Source organism: Stegostoma tigrinum, chromosome 8 (genome assembly GCF_030684315.1).
Source record: "Stegostoma tigrinum isolate sSteTig4 chromosome 8, sSteTig4.hap1, whole genome shotgun sequence".
NCBI classification, from domain to species: Eukaryota; Metazoa; Chordata; class Chondrichthyes; order Orectolobiformes; family Stegostomatidae; genus Stegostoma; species Stegostoma tigrinum.
The window spans coordinates 3301144-3308098 of NC_081361.1; positions in this window are offsets into that span (position 1 = coordinate 3301144).

The following is a 6955-nucleotide window of genomic DNA, read 5'->3' on the forward strand; positions in this document are numbered from 1 at the left end:
AGTACTCACATCCAAGGGAAGAATACAAAATGGCTGTGAGTTTCTTCAGATTCATCTTCTAATTCAATGCAAACACTAGCTATGACAATTTCAGCAGAGGGGCTTCATGCACTAGCATGGGTGAGCAGTGTAACGTGCAGGATTTAATTTCCCACCTGTGTTGAGTCTTGGGTTCAAATCCCACTGCTACTTGAATTGCTGGTGATGTACCCCAGATGGAGGCTGGACAATGTCAAAAAAGTAATGCTTTCTTTTCTTCTCAATGTTTGCAGTCCTCAGGTCTCTGACAATTTTGGTGATGAAAGCGGTAAAATGGGCAACAGGTCCTGGAAACATTGAGATCTCCAGCTGCACAACGCCTCCTCATATCTTCGCTACGGGGGCTTTGCATGTCATGTTGGCGTCAGTTTCTGCATCTCAATTGGACAATCGCTGAAAGGACTGTAGCTCAATACCACCCAGGTATGCTGCTTCAGCAGTTTCAGATCAAATAATTTTCTCGACCACGTATCTACATCTCACACACGAGACCTCTGTGATGAGGTTGGATTTACACAGCACCATCAATGCTACACCTCAGCTCCACGCGGAGTGGGACAGGCACAGGGACAAGTAGCAGGCTGTGATACCGTACTCTCCAATCAGAGTGCAGTGTGTCCCTTTTGATCTTTCCGCTTTAAATTCTGTATCTGACACCTCTCTCACTAACACCTAATGAAGGAATGAGGTTCCGAAAGCTTGTGTTTTCAAATAAACCTGTTGGATTATAACCTAGCGTTGTATGATTTCTGACTTTGTCTGCACCAGTCCAATATCAGCACATCCACACCAGGGGAGTTTGCACAGTTTGTAAATGTCTGTTTCCTTAGCTCAACAGATCAGCATTAGAATGTAAATTGAAAAGATACCAGCTCGAGGCCATGCAGATGCAGGGTCTCTGTTGCTTTGGTTCAAGTTCTTCCATTTAACCCAAGCAAAATCTATGACAAGACTGACATCAGAATACACCCATCAAGGACTCTCTCTTCCCCTGCTCCATGCAGGCTGAGACAGAGACAAACGGTGGGATTTGACCCCTCTCTCCAACTCCCCTCTGCCAGCAGAAAGCGGCCACTGCAGTTTCAATGAGTGGCTTCCTGCCCATCCCTGGACACAATTTACAGAAACTCGTTTTTCCTGAACAGCTTTTCTTGTGTTAAATTTGGCAACGGCGACAGCTGATTCTCCCTGTCTTTGGAAACATTCCGCCCAAACCCCTGACTCCAAGTTAGAAGTGGCAAGATTTTGTGATGAGAACAGCAATATAAAAACGATCTCCATTCACATTTAATGAAAAGTGAGAAAAACACATCTTGTTTGGATAATGAGGGAGCAGTGCTGTGAGGCGATTGGAATTACCGCTGCATGCAGAATCATAACCCTATTTTTTTCATTGCTTGGTGTATTATGCACAGGCTATCCAGCTCTCTATTGCATTGCAGTTTCTAATGCATCAGACCCTCTCTCAGAGGGCATGTATGACTGCAGTGTTGGTTCTGTCGTTTAGTGATTCACTACGTGAACCTGAGTTCATTCCTTTTTGGGGCCTGAGAGAATTGTCACCACCTGCTGCATCCAACATCCATCGGAACTCTTTAAACGTCGTTTGAAATTATTTCTGACGCACCAGTGTTAACACCATCGTGTCACTTCCTCCGCCAGCCAGAAATGTGTTCGAAATACCACATTTCCGATTGTCCTTCCAGGTATTTGAGAAAGATCTTTTGGAAGCAGCTGATGTGAGGAATGTTCCAGTTTGGAAGTGAGAATGATGTGGAGCAGTATAAATTGCAGAGTGATGAGGAAACAATGGGGCATGAAAACGGACAAGGCAGCGACGGAATAATTTTGTCCTTTTCTTTAAACCAGTTCTGATTTTGAAATCTGAAAATGAACAATATAAATCAGGTGGGTGAAATCCCTGCTTTCTGTGAGTTGGTCTCCCCTGAGGTCTCTGTCACTTCTTGGGGAATGTGTCTCATTGCTTCCGTTTGTGGGAGAAAATGAAGTTCAGTTCCCTGAGGGGGACATGAACACAGTTTTACCATCTCAAACTCCAGTCCCGTTTGTTGAGATTTTTTTTAAGATTATAACGTCACAGGAAAAAAATATTACTAAGATGAACACTTGAAACATCAGAGCATACAAGGCTACAGGCCAAGTGCTGGAAACGGGATTGACGGGCCTATAAAAACTCGATGATTCAATCATTTTGGAAGAAAAATATAGTCCAACGCGGCGTAATTTTAAAAAAAGTACACGTTTCTGCCTTCATTCCTGGTGGCCTAGTGGTTTGGATTTAGCACGTTCACCTCCGCGACATGGGTGTGATTCCCAGTCAGGGAAACGGAATTGATTGTTCTTGGCATGGACAATAGCAGAGGTAAAACAGTTCAGACGGGAATCCTTTCAATATCTAGGATCAGTTATTGTCCTCGAGAATGTGAGAGTCAATGCCCCAGCCTCTGAAAAATTGGAATGGTGCCTGAAGTGTCTCTGTTCAGTCAGACAGTTCTACCTTCATTCCCCTCTGATTCCACTTCCCAAAGAGATTCGAACAATTATTGAAGCTGAGACTGGCCGATTTGTTTTGCTTCCTTGCCATTGCCACATGCTGCAGTGATTGGGTCGGTGGGTTTGGGAAACTAAGAGATACTCATGTGCAACTTGTGAGGCAATTTCAGGTTCCCTTTCTCTGATGAGGCTGGGGCATTCGTGACATTCACTGACAGGAGACAGAAAGGGTTCTCGTTCCTGCAGAAATTCAAACGTCATCTCGTCTTCAGAGCAGTGAGAGAGATGAGTCGGGAGGTGCAATAAATTTCGACATTGCAGTCAATCCAGGTAGGAGTCAAACTAAAATCTCCTAATTTATAGTCAGGTCCGCTTTCCATTACGACAGCAGCCCACAACATTATTGTCCTTTGCACACAGCATTGGGGTGTTAACATGGACACGAGTGACAACAAGAACATTTATAATGTGAACAGTCAGCAAAGATAGTCACCATCACTGATTCGGCTCAATGGCCCCTACTTCGTGATGCGGCGAGATTTACTGTCAAAGAAAACATATTTGTCCACAGGAGCTGTCATTCACCCTAACCAGACCACTCAGCTGTTCAATGCGAGCACTACTGTCCTGATAAATCTCAACTCCACTTTCCTGCTTTTCCCCTATAATGTGAGGAAAACCCAAGTCGAATCACAACATCGTATATTCCTGGTATAGTTTGGAAGTTTAATTTACTTTAATGACCTCTGTGTGTTTGCAAGAAATTGAATAATACGAAATTAGCAAAAGAAAGCCCTTCCTGCAATTTAACCCAGCGCAAAGTCAACCATATGAGAACGTTCAGAGAGTGAAAACATTACCCCCATTTCTCCGTGCGCACAGATATCTCTCTTTATGAGTTAAATATTTGCAACATTTTCCTTCATAATTGCGATATTTTCACGGACAGATACTCCCCAAATCCACAAATATCTGTGCTGCTGAAAACTTGGGCTCCTGGGATGCTGCTTGGCCTGTTGGGTTTATTCAGCTCCAGACTTAGTTATCTCGGATTCTCCAGCATCTGCTGTTCTGATTATCTCTTTAATTCAGTTTAAAATTGCTTTCCCAAATCCTGATACCCAATTAATCCCTGGTCTATGTCAATAAAAGCTGTTCTGGACGACGTTGGAGCTCACAGGTTCGGCATTTCACACGCCTCTATACCATCATATAAGGATTGCATGCTCACCGATTGCATCTTCTATTCCTTGCAACATGTGCTGCAGAAATGAGGCAAAATATCAAACATTTTACATGAAAATATTCCAAGAGGAGATCATTTTCTTCCTTCAAACCTTTGCTATCTCACGTAACTGTGTTTGATTTATTTGATTTCAAACACAGCTCTTGGAGATTCCTCTCCATTCCACAATCACCAACGATCCTTAACCTTCCTAGGTTCGTTTCACCGAGGCACTGCACAATCTTACACTCATTTTCACATTGACGCCATTCAGTCTGTCCTGCTACGGTCACTCCTGCTGAGTAAACGTGCTCCAGACTTCGTAATGGAACCTTCAAAACACTCGATCCACTTAGATACTACGGTTGTGAGACCAAACATCATGTAGCAGCTTTTTCCTGACATCTACCAGTGATTATTGGAGTATCAGACTCAGGGAAATAACACAGAACAACATTGATCAAAAGAGACTTCGAAGGAAAAACCATTTCCTGTGGTTTCTGCGTCATTTATTTCACTTGTTTGTTCGACCATGGCTAGAGTATTGTGTGCAGTTCTGCAAATTGACATTACAGCAGGGATGTGATAGCACTGGAAACGATGCAGTAGAGAGTTACCAGGAAGCTGAAGAGTTTCAGTTATGAAGTGAGATTGGACAGACTGGGTTTGTTTTTATTAGAGCAGAGGAGATTTACAGGAAGCAAGATTGAGATGTATAAAACAATGTTTGTTATAGATAGGGTCGACTGAGAGAAACGTTTGCTCTTCATTGCAATATTGATCAATAGTGGGAAAGAGATTTAAAGTAAGACGTCGGAAGGTTTGAGTAGATGGGCAGGAAACTTTTTTTTTCAGCTAGTGGGTGTTTGGAACCTGGAAGCCACTGTCTGTAAGTGCCGTAACAGCGGATGTCTCAATCATTTTAAGAAGCATACAGATGTGAATTTGTGATGCCAAGGCAGTCAAGACTATGAGCCAAGAGATGGAAAATAAAATTAGGATAGTAAACAAATTAACGAGCCTAATGCATGTTTAGGGGGCTCGGTGCGTGTGGTGGGGGGGAGTCGGGGGGGGGGGGGGAGGGAGTCGTGCAAACACTGTCCTTGGTGGGATAACAGTTAGTATCCCAGCCTGTCATGCAGGAGACCGTGGATCACTTCCCAGCTGGGGACGATCTAAGCTTTTTGTGTGGAATTTGTGCCTTCTCCCCTTTTCTCTGTTGAGGTTTATTCTCGCAGGTAAAACATATGCAGATCAGGTGAATTGGCATTGGAAATTGACCATAGTGTGCAGGGATGTGTAGACCAGAAAGTTCAGCCGTGGTAAGCACACATTTCCGGAAAGCTCTCGGGTCTGAGTAAGTGTCACCTGGCCCGTCAGTTAATTCTGAGTTTTTCTTGACAGATGTTGCCAGATTTGCTGATCTCTTCCAGCAAATTTGTTTCACTCTGAAGGTCAGTACAGCCTTAATGGGCCAAATGGCCTCTGAGTGTACGGTCGGGTTTCTGTGATCTCTGACTCTATGTGTTTCTATATGATTTTGGATTTCTAAACTGTCTGCACCCAAAAATGCAGCTCATTAATATCTGTTCAGGTGAGAGGTGGTCTCAATAGAACTCCTTTTAACAACATCGTGCACTGTTCACAAATCTGAAAAACACTCCTCATAGACAATTTTACATCCCTGCTGTCATGTAGCTTTTTCATTCCATGACATGACCCACACTACACCAACTGCCATCACCTTTTCTACCTTAAAGAATGCAAAGCTATTTACATATATCTTTCAAAGAAGAGTGAAATCAGTGTCAGAGCACCGCACTAATCAGATACAAATTTTCAGCAAGAAACAATGGATTTTTGTCGATAGTTTTTTTTCACTGATAATCTGTTTCCAGTGTTGTTTCAACAAGGTCTATGCAAGGTCACGTGATATATGTGACAGACACAGAGACATTGTAACAGGAAGAGGCCAGTCGGTCCTTCCAGCCTGCTCCACTATTCAATGAGATCATAGAGATCACTCGACTCAGTACCCTGTTTCACTTTTCATCCCATATCCTTTTGCCCCTTGACTCTTCAGAAGTATAATTAACTCCTTCTTGTAAACATAATCAATGTTTTGGCGTCAACTGCTCTGTGAAGCACAGAATACCTCAGGTTTGTTGTTTTCTGGTGATGATCGTCCCTTCACTTCATTCCTACATGGCTGCAACTTGCTTTCGGCGGCACGGTGGCTCAGTGGTTAGCACTGCAGCCTCACAGCACCAGGGACCCGAGTTCGATTCCAACCTCAGGTAACTGTCTGTGCAGAGTTTGCACATTCTCTCCGTGTCTGTGTGGGTTTCCTCCGGGTGCTCCGGTTTCCTCCCACAGTCCAAAGATGTGCAGGCTAGGTGGATCGGCCATGCTAAATTGCCCATAGTGTTCAGGGGTGTGTGGGTTATAGGGGGATGGGATGCTCCAAGGTGCAGTGTGGACTTGTTGGGCTGAAGGGCCTGTTTCCACACTGTAGGAAATCTAATTTATCCTCAAACTCTGATCTCTGGATTTGGACTCTCCAGTGATTGGGAACATGTACCTTTTGTTTACCTTGCCTCGTCCTGTTGGTATTTTATAGGTTGTTTGGAAATGCCCCTCATTGGCCTACAGATATGTTGAATAATTTGCGGATCAATATTGGAGTCTTGATTAAGAATGTTGCAGGCAACACAAAACTTGGGAACTTCATCGAAAATGAAGAGTGTCGGTGTAGTCTGCAAGAAGATATCGATCGGCTGGTCAGGCAAGCAGAAAAAAAAATGGTGAATCGAACTTAGCCCTTGAATGTGTGAAGTGATGTGTTTGGGGAGATCCAACAAGGTCATGGAATGCACAATTTAGGAAACAATACCAAGAGATGTGTGGGATGTTTTGAGGATGGATATGTGCTAATGGAGTCAGAACGATTTATGGGGTGTGGGCATTTTTTTCAGACAGAAGGTAGTAGGTGTATGGAGCTCACAGCAGGCAATATATGACAGAGAAGCACTGAGCTCATTTAAAACCTCACTGGAATTTCCACTCGTGTTCTATAATCTGTAGCTCTACTGCTGCAATTGTGGAAAGTGGCCTGGGGTAAGTCCTCCGTTTCTCCTTCAACACAGAGACACTGGACAGAGTTACCTCCTTCTCAGC